Source organism: Mesocricetus auratus, unplaced genomic scaffold (assembly GCF_017639785.1).
Source record: "Mesocricetus auratus isolate SY011 unplaced genomic scaffold, BCM_Maur_2.0 Super-Scaffold_100007, whole genome shotgun sequence".
In the NCBI taxonomy this organism is placed as follows: Eukaryota; Metazoa; Chordata; class Mammalia; order Rodentia; family Cricetidae; genus Mesocricetus; species Mesocricetus auratus.
This window is the reverse complement of record NW_024429191.1, coordinates 96,043,477-96,056,878: the sequence shown is the minus strand read 5'-3', so window position 1 is coordinate 96,056,878 and position 13,402 is coordinate 96,043,477. Positions and strand designations below refer to the sequence as shown.

The 13,402-nt window shown below is 52.0% G+C and overlaps 1 protein-coding gene and 1 long non-coding RNA gene across 5 annotated transcripts in view; both read left to right on the top strand.

Moving 5' to 3' along the window:
• Tbc1d16 (TBC1 domain family member 16) overlaps nucleotides 1-13,402 on the top strand; it is an 85,462-nt gene that overhangs the window by 52,567 nt on the left and 19,493 nt on the right. The gene's annotated exons all lie outside the window — the stretch shown is intronic.
• Nucleotides 2,553-5,895, top strand: LOC110340866. Its single transcript, XR_005878559.1, has 3 exons — nucleotides 2,553-3,463; nucleotides 3,986-4,060; nucleotides 5,336-5,895. It is a non-coding gene; the product is annotated as an uncharacterized LOC110340866 (long non-coding RNA).

The window sequence follows — 13,402 nt, the reverse complement described above, 5'->3', positions numbered from 1 at the left end:
AAGTCTCCTTTCCATGGGGCCAGGGGACCCCAGGGTGGAGGGCTCGATGCCGGCTCTGTCCGTCCCAGCAACTCCATCCATCCACCCCGGCCTCGTCTTGTGGAGGCCTGTGCATGGAACACACTGGGGGCTGTTTCCCAGGGCCATGGGGCTTGGTGCCGTCACCTAGTAAGGGAGGGGTCACGGAGGAGGGGTTACAGGGGGTCAAAGTGCAGGAGGAACTTGAGAAAAGCTTGCAGTGTGGCCGGGCTCTGCATTTTGGGGAAGAAGAGAGACGAGCTAAGCCGAGGCAGAGCATTCCAGCAGGTGGGACATCGAGAGTGAATTCATCAGCTGGGGCGGTGGCGGCGCACGCCTTTAATCCCAGCTCTCGGGAGGCAGAGGCAGGCGGATCTCTGTGAGTTCGAGGCCAGCCTGGTCTACAAGAGCTAGTTCCAGGACAGCCAGGGCTACACAGAAAGAAACCCTGTCTCAAAAACAAACAAACAACAAGAGTGAATTTATTAGCAGCAAAAACACCTGGGCTGCTGGACGTGTTGGGACAACCCTTTAATCCCAGTAGTCAGGAGGCTGAGGCAGGAGGGTCACGGGTTCAGGATCAACCTGAGCTCAAAAAGGGTGTGGGGTAGAGAGACGGTTAAGTGCCCTTGAGAGGACCCTAGTTCCATTCCTAGACCACAGCAGTTGACAACTGTCCATAGTTCCAGTCCCAGGGGACCTACTGCTCTATTCTGGCCTCCAAGGGCACCAGGAGCACACATGTGCTTCATGTATATATGTGGAGGCTAATCATGCATACGTGTGAAAAAACTAAAATAATTAATTCTTAAGACCCTTCTGCTGAGGATCCTTGGCTTTTGTCCCCTCTTCCCTGGGCAGCCAGGCCGTCAGCCGATGGGTGGGAAGACCGCGCAGGAGGGAGGAATTGAGTAAAAGCTTCAGCCATCCCCCTGCCTCACCCGTTCTCCCTTGGAGGGGACGATCTGCGTTCGGGTGGGGTCTGTTCTAGCCTCAGTTCCCGCTAGACACCCTAGGCGGGTATTTCCACGGGACGTAGCTTCGTCTGGAAGGCCTGGAATCGCATGACGCCGCTTGCCCTAGTCAGGGTTTCTATCGCTGTGATAAATGGAACTTGGAGGGGAAAGGGTTTCCTTGGCTCACACCTCCACATCTCTGTCCATCACAGAGGGATGTCAGGGCAGGATCTCGAGAGGCAAGCAGAAGCCACCGAGGAGCACTGCTCCCATGGCCTGCTTTTTATTATGTAACCCAGCACCCCCTGCCTCGGGGTGGCCCCACCCACCCGGAGTTGGACCCTCCCCCATCAATCATTAATCAAGAAAGTGCCTCGCACACAGGCCGATCTGATGAGGGGATTTTTCTCAGTTGAGGCTCCCTCTTCCCAGGTAACTAGATTGTATCAGGTTGGCATAAAACCAGCTGGGAAACTGCTGCTTATCTCCTGGGGACTGAGCTGCCCACATTCCTCAGCCGTGAGCCCCCTCTTCCCCTGCCTCCTCCTGTCCTCCCGGCCCTTCTTCCAGCACTTCCGTTGGTTTCCTGCCCAGAGCCAATACCCAAGGGACACAGAAGCTCCCCAACATCACAGGGTTCGCTTCATGTGGGAGCCGGTGCCTCAGTTTCCCCGTCTGACAATGAGTGTCCTGAGGCGGGTGTAGGAGGGGCAGAACAAGCCTGGGAAAGCTCTCCTCCCTGTTGGTGTTGATTCGAGCTGGGCTCTGTGATTGCTCTCACTCCAGTGAAGAGATTGTAAGGTCAGCCCTGATGGCCGGGCGTGGCCAGTGCACACTCGCCCTGCGTGCCTTTGGCTGGCCATCTCCTTGGGGAAAGAACTCTAGGAAGGCCTTTCTGGGAGCCAAGTCACTGCTGTCACCCTGAGTCCCAGAAGCTCCTCCAGGTCTCCACTCAGCCCCTGACAGTTCTGCTCACCAGAGGGAGGAGACTCAGGTGTAGCTGGGGAACCATGCCTGTGCCCAGTGTTGTGGTGATAGCTTCTGGGTCACTTTGGGACAGGTTTAGGGACATAGGGGACCTTATGCCAACAGCAGTTGGTTACATATCAGGCTAAAAAGAAATCTTTGTCTTCTACACTTCTGGGTGAACTTGCCCCCTCCCCCCTCCCCCTCCCCCCTCCCCTCCCCCCATCATTGCCATTCACCGACCCTTTGAAGTCAGAGGCTGGAACTTCTGAGAACATTCCAGTTGCCTCCACTCTCACTCTTTAAAGCAGTCCTTTTGTCTCACCCACGAACACCTGGTTGGGTCAGGTGCCCCTTTCATAGGCCATTTGGAAGATGGGTTTCCAGAGTGGGCCTGGCTTGGCAAAAATTCCTGCAGCACAGAGCTCGGGTCTCCAGGAGCTCAGCCACCCAGCCCTGGGAGATTGTACCAAGAGCTCGGGTTCCTGATGGAGTTGTTGTTGATTTTTCTGGGTGTGTGGAGACTTCTGAGTGATGCGGCCGGTAGCTTTTTTTCCCCATCTCCTGCTGCCGGGGGGGTGGGGGGATGTGCAGAGCCAGAGAGGATGAGCAGACAGACCAGCAGCTTCTCCCATAAGTGTCCCTTTCCCAAAATGTGGGTGTCTTAGCAGGTGCCCCGAGTGTGCACGGGTTCCGCACCCCGGCTGAACTGGGGTTGGGTAGGAAGACAGCTTCGGAAGGCCCATTGAGGAGAAGGCCTGGCCTTCCTCCCACCGCCTGCTGTGTTTCAGGAGCCGGGCCACAAACCCATTGTCCCCTCCCGCCATCCCCAAGCAGCAGGTTGTACCCCTAGGCATTGATCATGCCTACTACTCGTGTGTGTGTGTGTGTGTGTGTGTGTGTGTGTGTGTGTGTGTGTGTGTAATGCCTTGACTGCCACCAGGCCAAGGTGGAGGGGAAAATGAGAGGTGACCCTTTGGGGCAGAGAGAAGGGGACCCCTCTAACGCACTCTGCTCGTCGACCACTAGCGGCTGCCGGCAAGCACGGGCCAGCAACGCTCACACTCATCCTGCTACAAGCTGGCCCCACTCTCCAGCCCTCTCTGGAGCTTTCCCGCCTTCCCAAACTGGAACCCACCCCACTGGGACGTCCACCCAGTCTCCCTGCCCCAGGCCCTGGCAGCCCCCACTCGGCTCCCTCTCTCGAGTTTGGTGCCTAGATCTAGGACCTCCTTGTCAGTGGGATGGGGGGAGTTATCATCACACTTGATGTGGTCCTCTCAACCTTGTGGTGCCCTCTCGAGTTTCCCCTCTTGTAGGCTCAATAGTGTTTGTGTAGGTACCCTGTAGTAACTGCTTCTCCCGTTGCTGGGACAACGCGGCAGGACGAAAGCAGCTTAAGGGAGAAGGGTTTGTTTGGGCTCCCAGTCTGAAGGCAGAGTCCCTCACAGCAACGGAAGACCGTGGCAGCGGAGGGCCAGGCTGCTGGTCACGTGACGTTCACAATCAGGAAGCAGACAGAGGTGAATTCTGGTGTGTGGGGTGCAGGGGAGGCCTCGAGTGAATGTGTATGGTTACATAAGCATGGTCATGTCGAGGGCCCTGGTGCCTGAGAACCATGGGGATGGCAAGGCTTCCGGGATTCAGGCTTAGGGGAACAGCTCTCCCTTGGTCTGACTTGGGATGCTGACAATGTGAACAGAAAATATCAGTCACCGATGAACGGCCCCTTCCGATGGCTGCAGCCCGAGGCTGCTCCCTCTCCTGCCCGCTGGTCTGTGCTGGGTGTAAAACCTGTTGAAGTTTCCCAGCTGCTGTTGCTGGGTGTCCATCAGAGGGCACAGCCCTCTGGATCCCAGCTTTACTGTATCTGTGACTGCCGTGTCATTTCCGTCATTCCCAAAGCCATTTAGGTCACAGCCCTGGCGCTCTGCGCATTTTTCTCCTTGTTATCATTGTTTGACACCAGCCCGTGGGGTGGGGCTGCCCGCATTCAGGGTGAGCCTTCCTTCCTTGCTCAAACCTCTCCGAACATACCCACACAGGCACACCCAGCAGTGTTTCCATGGCGACAGTAAATCCTGAGGCTGATGGACGAGAACCACACACCCTGCTCTCTGGTTGGTTGTTTACATTCATTGTGTGTCTTCCATGTGGGGTCACGGGACGACTAGTGGGGTTTCTCTTTTCATTATTCGGTCCCAGGCAACAAATTAATTAGGCTCGGAGGCCTTTACCTACTTCCCAGCCCCACAGGCTGTATTCTGTCCACTTGCTTTCCCGAGGACACTTGTCTGTGCCCAGCTGGCAGCCGGTAGCTGCATGCTTAGGCATATCTGCTGGCCCCAGTCCCCACTCCCCATTCCCTTGGGTGACACTTTTCAGAGCTTCTCATCAGTAAGTGCTTGCTTTGCAAGCATGGAGACCTAGGTTTGAGGTGGGTATAGTCGTGCTGATCTGTAACCCGGGCCCTGAGCAGGTAGAGAAGGGAGTTCCCTGGCCAGCCAGCTAGTCTAGCCTGTTGGAAAGCTGAAGTTTCAGTGAGAGACTATCTCAAAAGATAACATGGAGGATGATTCGGGAGGAATTCCTCTTGGTGTCCGTCTCCGGCCTCTACATGCTTGCTCATATATGTACACCACACACACACACACACACACACACGTGTGCACACATACACACTCCTTACATCATACGTTCTCCACACACACTCCACACGCATATACAGTCCATACACACACTAAGCTCTGCACACACACTGCACACACATGCACGCACAATACATACTACGCATATATTCCCCCCACCCCATACACACACACACATACACACACATGCACTCTATAGACACTCCACACACTCTGCACATATGCACACACTACATACGTACACTACACAGAAACTACACACACACATCACACTACACACAAACCTTGCACGCACTACATATACACACACACACTGCACACTCCCATGTATACTACATATACACAAACACCACATAATCATTCATCACACACACACACACACACACACCACCACCACCACCACCACCACAGATCCTCACCTGGGCCCTTTCTTGGTATGCTCATTGACCCTCGTGTCCCCGCCCCCCTCTCCCCTTGGACCCTCCACACTCTTCAGCGCTGCCCGCGATGCCCCAAACCTGCACCTCCAGGATAAAGCCCATTACAGATCATCTCCTGTCCATCGGATACCCCACCTGACTCTATCCAATACTCCCTGATTCTCTGACCTTCCTGGGGTAATTTTGTTTCCTGGGTGTGGCCTGTTCTCAGGCCCTTCTTGCCGGTGCTGGCCGTGCAAAGACATGGTTGGCCCACCCGAATGGTTCCTGTTGGGCATAAGATAAAGTAGCTTCCACATCACTCCAGTCACAGGGAATGGAGACCAGGACCCGTGAACTTCTGGATACACCAGGCTAGCTGACTTGTGAACTTCTGGATACTCCAGGCTAGCCGACTTGTGAACCTCTGGATACCCCAGGCTAGCCGACTTGTGAACCTCTGGATACTCCAGGCTAGCCGACTTGTGAACCTCTGGATACTCCAGGCTAGCCGACTTGTGAACCTCTGGATACTCCAGTCTCGTCCTAGGAGCCCTGTAGAGACATGTGCTGTCATGTCTTGGCTTTATGTGAGAAATAGCGACAGAAACTCAGGCCTCCACACTCACAATTCTCTGACTCACTGCGCCTTCTCCCTGGCCCTATTTTGTGATTTTCAACCACAAAAAAAAGAAGAATTTATTTATTACTTGCAAGTATCAGTCAACTAACAAGTACAGCAGGGTAATTTAATGTAAAATTACTTGCAGTTTGAAGTCATTTCCACAGGACACCAGGAGAGGAGCTGAGTTCACCAACAAGCCAAGTTTCTGTTCCCCTGGGGGCCGTGTCTCACAGTTGGACACATTAAAGGGACTCTTGATTTTCCTCATGTCTGGATGGTCTCAATATTAATCGCCATGGGATTCTCTTCTCTCCCACCCCAGGACCTCTTCTCCCAAACGGCTGGTCCCCTTGGGGTGCTGGTCCCCTCGGGGTGCTGGTCCCCTCGGGGTGCTGGTCCCCTCGGGGTGCTGGTCCCCTCCGGGTGCTGGTTCAGCGTGACTGCCTCATCCCCGTCAATAGGAAGCTGCATATGGGCGCTGTGCCCATCGTCCTGAGGTCAGGGGAGATGGTCGGAAGGTTTTGTAGAATAGAAAAAATAATAATTTCTGAGGTTAGCTTAGTTCATGTTACTCGGGATGGGGATGGGGATGGTGGACCTCTGTTGGGGATAATCCATGCAGTGTGAGAATACTTCCAAGGTACACGGTGTGTTCCTGGAGATAATCCATGCAGTGTGAGAATACTTCCATGGTACACGGTGCGTTCGTGGAGATGTGGAAATGTCACCACTGCCTAATTCCAGAACTTCCCACCTCCCCGTGCCAGCTAGCCATATCCCTTGCCCCCTTGGGCCACAGAAACCATGCGCCTGTTTTCTCTCTCCTGATGTGCTAGTCTGTATGTTTCCTATTAATGTAATCATACCGTGTCTGCCCCCCCTTTTTTTCCAACGTGGCTTCTAAGGTTCCAAATCCACATCCTCGGGCTTGCTTACCCAAGCTGCCTCCCCGGCCTTTGAGCTGATCTTGGTAGGCGCTATGAGAAATGCTCTAATTTCTTTGTCTTGTGTGTGGGAACCTGGATATCCCAGCTGTTGTTTGTTGAAGCCTGATCTCCCCTGCGTTGGGTTATTGGGAAGTTCTCAGAACACACTGGCTAACGCCAGGGCTTGTGTCTGACTCCGGCCGAGCTCTGCTCCCTTCATCCATCCACGTTTTTCCGGTACCCTGGGGGGGGGTGACACCGTCACGAAGACCGTGGCTGTGGATTCTTGGGCTTAGGAAGGGCCCTGCTTCCCGGTTTTCTTGTGCCCTGACCACTCCAGAGCCTTTGTGTCCCCTGTCCGTTTTACTGCCAGCCTTCCCATGTTTGCACAAAGGATTGCTTTGTCCCCGGATGGATTCTGGGCATCTCTGTCACCCAGAAGGGAGCCTTCCCCAGATTTTTATAAACTGTGCGTCGCTCTGCTGGCACCTGCTGGTGCCGTGTCCCCCCCTTCCTGGTCCCCAGAACCGTGAAGATTCGCTCTGTGGTTCCCAGCTGGCTCTGGCGGCCATTTCCAACCACAGCCCTAGGAAACAAATAATGGGAGGAGAGGGAAGAGGAACCTGGCTGGCTGGGGAGCCTGTGGGAGCCAGGCTGAGGGGCGGGGCTGCTGGTGACCACGGGCACTGGAGGCCGACTTGGAGTGTGCAGGGCGGAGGGAGGAGTAACGTGCCCTCCGGAGTCTTCACTCCAGATGTGTTATTTGGACAGGATCGGCTCCTCTCCTGAGTGGGTTCTCAACTGGGCAAGACCAGCCTCCTGAGTCACCCATCCTATGTGCCGTTTGCCATGTGTGACGTGCGGAGACATTGTTGACGTATTTAGTTCATAAACAGGGTTGTCGAAGTCACTCGGGTTTGGTGTCAGAAGATCTCAGCCTCGGGACTGGAGAACTGCAGCCTAGGCAACAGCTTAGGGTCTCTACACACCTACACCCTTCTTCGCTTTTTGCATCTGAGACATGGTCTCCGGTAGCCCAGGCTTGAACTTTTGCTATGTAGCTGAGGATGGCTTTGAACTCCTGATCCTCCTACTTCCACCTCCCCTGGAGCTGGGATTGCAGGCCTGGTTCCCTTTCCTTCTTTTATAAATTATCGTTTTTTGTTTCCTAATATAAATGGAAATTCAGGCTTCCCATAAAGCAGACAACAAAGATAAGAATGGAGCGGATTAGCGTAGTGTCTGACAATCACAGTGTTCCATTGTTCCCGTTAGGAAACCTGAACAAGTAAGAAGATGATGAGATCAAACTCTAATTGTGCCACCTAGAGACACCCGTTATTGTAACATTCATGGCATATGAATGTAGATAAATCTGTAAGGTCGTATCATATATGAAGCCATGTTGACAGCGCTGACGCTCGTGTTCCTCATTTGATGTATACTATGAAAATTTTCTCTGGTTGTTAAATACTTTCATGAAACTTTTCATACCAGCTTGATGGTGTGGCACCTTTATGACCTTGAAATGATGTGTGAAAATAGCCCCTCACGCTTGGAATTTGGTAGTGACACTAGGTTGACATTGGTGGGTGTTTGAAAGCCTCTGTTGGGGGCTGGAGAAGTGGCTCAGGGGGCTGGAAGTACTTGATGCTCTCACAGAAGACCCAAGTTTGTCTCCCAGAGCCCATGTCAGGCGGCTCACAACTGCCTGTAACTCCAGCTCCCGGGTAGCAGATGCCCTCTCTGGTTCTGCAGGCACTGCATCCGTGTGGGCACCACACACAGAGACACACACCTGCACACCTGCACACGCACACACACACCTGCACACGCACACACATACATACACATGCACACGCACACACACACCTGCACACGCACACACATACATACACATGCACACGCACACACACACCTGCACACACTCACACACCCCTAATGAAGAATAAAGTGAGCCAGGCTGGGGAAAATGACTTAGTGGTGAAGCCCCTGATGTGATTCCCTGCACCTCCATGACAACTCACAACCACCTGTATCTCCAGTTCCAGGGGGTTCAATTCCTTCTTCTGGCTTCTGAGGGCACCATGCATGCACATGACACACAGACATACGTGTGGACAGAACACTCCTAAACGTGAAATAAAAATGGAAAAAATAAATAAAATGATAAAAATAAAATAAACCTTTCCAAAAGAAAAAGGTCCATTGGGCTGTGATCGCTGTTCAGCAACCTTTGCCTAAGCGCTCAGTTTGGCATCTGTAGTACACGGCTCTACATTGCATCCCACATGAGGGCACATCCTTCTGCATCCTTCTGGGTTTCCTGGTACTCCTCGGGTCCCTGCACCACGGGACTCACCTGCAGCCTGGCAACAGTGATGCCGAATGTCCCAGAGGCACAAACAACAAAATGAAAAAAAAAAAAAACAGGCAAACCAGAATTCGGAGGGTCTTTTTTTTTTTTTTTGAGTTTGTACAACAAGCACAAAGAAAAAAAAATACCCACAGAGTGCAAAACAAAAACAAAACAACAACAGAAGCCCTTAGAAATCACGTATCTAAAAAGAGGCCAATCTCCAGGATATGTAGGCTCTCTAAAGACCGGGGTAAAAAAAAAGACATTTCCCCAAAGATACTGAAACAGCCACCCAGCCCGGGGTGCAGGAGCCACCGAGGAGAGCCAGCCAAAGCTGCAGGGAGAGCGCCCCGCTCTGCAAGGCAGAGACCATCAGGAGTGTTAGTGAGTGGACCCACTGCGGTGGGAAATGAGAGTACGTGGCACTTCCTCAGAAAATCTAAAAGCAGAACAATGCAGCAGTCCCGAGGGCGTCAGGGCGTGGACCTGAGAGGCTGGGGCCTGGGTGGGCGCTTGTGTTGAAAGAATCATAGAGGATGAAATAGACAGGTAAAGGGACAAGTGTGGACTGCCCACGCCGTGGAATGTCACTCAGCCTTGGAATGGGGTCAGACTAACGTTGCCTAGTGGACCAGCCTTGACAATTGTGCGCTCGGTGAAACGCTCTTGTCACAGGAGGATGAGAGCCGAGTCGGCCGCCAGGTGAGGCTCTTGGGCAGCCAGGTTCACGGACACGGACAGCAGGGTGATGTTGCAGGGGGTCCGGAAAGCAGGGAAGTGGTCAATAATTTCATAGATAGCGAAACACTTCTGTTTCATACAAGCATGTGCCCAGGGGGAGGCAGGTAGTGACTGCATAATACTGTGATTAGTTTAGTACCACCGGGTACTACTCAAAAACGTGTAAGCGAGGGGGCTGGAGAGACGGTTTGGTGGTTTAGAGTACTGCATGCTCTTGCGGAGAACCCGGGTTCAGTTCCAAGCACCCACGTGGCAGTTCGCAGCTGGCTGACCAGCAACTCACAGAGACCCCATGGGGCTGGGGCCCAACAGTAATTCCCGTTCTTGGCGATCCAATGCCTTCTTATGGCCTCCGGGTAGCAGACATGCGTGTGGTGTGCAGATATGCATGCAGGCAGAACATTCCTACACATAAAATAAACACATCTAAATAGTGCTTGCTACAGGAGACTTTATAATATTTTGACACAACAACAAAATTGGAGGTCGGGTCTGCGCTAACAGACCTGTGGTCCCAGGTACTCAGGAGGCTCACACTGGAGGACTGGACTTCAGAATAACCTGGGAAACTCAGTAAGACGCCTGTCTCAAAGTCAGAAGTCAAGAGAGGGCAGGGGTGTAGCTCTGTAGCAGAGTACTTGCCTAAGGATGTGAGCCCGGTCCCACCCCAGACACACACACACACACACACACACACACACACACACACACACACACACACTGCCCTCTCTGTCACTTTGGGTTAGTTAATTGGGGACATTTGTATGCAGGCGGCATTACCGCAGTGTATGCACTGTTTTGGGTCTGGCTTCTGTTGCTCAGCGGAACAGTTTTGCAGTGTCCTGGGTTGGCCGTGTTGTCAGTGACCCAGGCTTTGCCACTCAACCCCTTCCGTGGTGTATGCTCCCCACGGTTAATCCTTTCCGCCCGCCGGGTTGTTCTGGCTGTTGGTTCTCATAGAAGGCTGCAGCCCCTCCCTCGCTTGAGTGTTTCCAGCCAGCACCTAGGAGCGCCGTGTCTGACCATGAAGGCCAGGGTCTTGTGGTGGGCCCAGGCTGCCCTTGAACCTGCAGTCCTCCTGCCTCAGCCTCCTTATGATCAGGGTAACAAACTTGTGCAGCCACGCCTGGCTCATACTGTGTTTTAAAGAGCTCCTTATAAATGCTGGTGGCTGCCAGACGGTGGAGGCGCACGCCTTTAATCCCAGCACTCGGGAGGCAGAGGCAGGCGGATCTCTGTGAGTTTGAGGCCAGCCTGGTCTACAGAGTGAGTTCCAGGACAGCCTCCAAAGCTACACAGAGAAACCCTGCCTCGAAAAACTTAAAAAAAATATTCAGGGCATGAGTTCAGTTGGATGTATGTCTTGTGGGGATTTTTCTCTCAGGCTGACTTTCTCTTTTTCTTTTTTTCCTTTGGCGGGCGTGGTGTGGTTTATTACCTTTGTGGTTTGGAGAGCCTGGGCTCCAAAGACCAAGGTCTCAGAGAACAGGAAATATTTGAGATTTCTGATACAAGGCCTCGGGGTTTCATTTCGTTTTTTAAAATTATGATTATATTCTAAAACTACATGTTAATTTATTAATTTGTATGTTTGTGTGTTTTCTTGGGACTGTACAAGAAACCACAGTGTGTGTGTGTGCGTGTGTGTGTGTGCGTGTGTGTGTAGGTTAGATCTGTTGAAGCAGGTCCCAAATAGTCTCGGGACCTTTTCGTGGACGTATGTATGTGTGTTCGATGTGCACATGGGCATACGTGTTCGTGGACGTGTGTATATGTGTTCGATGTGCACGTGTGTTCTCCCGCATGCGAGCACTCGGAGGTTGACATCTGGTGTCTTTCTTCACCGCCATCCTCTTTATTTACTGAGGCAAGGTCTCTCACTGAACCCAGCACTCCCTGATTCTGCTTGGCCCAGCTAGCCAGCTTGCTCCAGGAATCCCTTCTCCACTTGCCAAGCACCGGGCTGGCGTGGGGTTTTATGTGGGTTCTGGGATCCCAAACTCTGGTCCCTGTGCTCCTATGGCAAAGCCTTATCTACCGAGGCACGGCTTTATTTCTGGTGTAAGTTAAGTGCGCTGCTTCATTTTCCGCTTGTGCCTCGATGGTCCAAGGATGCAGTCCGTTTTTCTCTGCTAACCATCTCGCCTGTAAACTCGCTCAGCGCACTCACTGGTTCTAAGAATTGTTTTACAATTCCCCAGAGATGCTTCGTATAAACTCTGCCAACTCAGACCACTGCACTCCCCCCAGACCAGACTCCCCACTCCCTCTTCCTGTCTTATGCACAGGCAGGGTGGGCCCTGGAGGAGACAGGACACCAGGGAAGCCTGTACCATTAACCCGGCTCCTGGCTTGTTTTAATTTTACTTTTATGTTTATTTATTTTATGTATATGAGTGTTTTGCCAACATGGATGTCATTGGATCGTGTGCCTGTCTGGTGCCCTATGAGGTCAGAAGACGATGTTGGGTCCCCCAAAACTGCAGGGATGGATGGTTGTGAGCTGTCGTGTAGGGGCTGGTACCTGAACTCCGGTCCACTGCAAGAGCAACAAGTATACTTACTTCCAATGAGCGGCCTCTCCAGCCTCAAGCTCCTGGGTTTTTTCTTGTTGTTGTTCTGTTTCTGTTTTGTTTTGTTTCTTTTGAGGGGAACAGTTCTGTCCTTCCCACTAAGTCTGATGCTAACTGTAGACTACACAGCGCCCTTCCTCTTCTGAGCAAGGTCCCTTCTGTTCCTCGTTTGTGGGCTTTGTCAATTTTGTCAATAGGATGCTCTGTCTCTATTCATGCATGTGATTTTGTGACCGTTCTCTTTGAATTAATTGTTGGAAAAATTAGGCCAGTCTCCTGCATTCCTCTAAGCTGTGCCAAAGTGTTCTCAAGAAACCCCTAGGCGCACACACACACACATACACTTGCCTGTTTGATTGACTTTTTGTTTGTTTGTTTGTTTTTTGTTTTTTCAAGACAGGCTTTCTCTGCGTCTTTGGAGGCTGTCCTGGAAGTAGCTCTTGTAGACCAGGCTGGCCTCGAACTCACAGAGATCCGCCTGCCTCTGCCTCCCAAGTGCTGGGATTAAAGGCGTGCGCCACCAACGCCCGGCTTGATTGACTTTTGAGACGGGGTCTCAGGAAGCCAGCCCACTCTGGCCTCAGTTTACTGTGTAACCAAGACCTGAGCTCCTGATCTTGCCTTTGCTGCTCCAGTTCTGGAAGTACAGGTGTGTGCCATCCCTCCCAGCTTAGATTTCAAATATTGGTTTTTATTCTTAGCTATGCATATATATGCATGCCACACACGTATATACATAGAGAGTATAGTTGTCCACAGGCTCCAGAAGAGGATGACTGATCCCCTGAAGCTGGACTTGTTACAGGGACTTGTGAGCTGCCTGATGCGGGAGCTGAACCTGGCTCTGCTACAAGGACGTTATTTACACTGCTGAGCCATCTCTCTGCCCCTGGCTAAGAGTTTATAACCTTTGAATTATCACCAACTTAATACCCACCCCAGAATGGTCTCTTTTGCGCTTGAATTCATTTTATCACCCTAGACACGCGCACAATGTGTTGTCTGTGTATTCTCCAGGAAACTGTCCTTCCCTGTTGATGCTCTCCTGTGTTGTATTTCTATAATTTACGTGCATTTTAATATATTGACAATATTAATCTTTATCGTATGAGATATGTGAATATTAATCTTTATCATATGCGATATGTGAAAGGTTCATTTTTGTTATTGT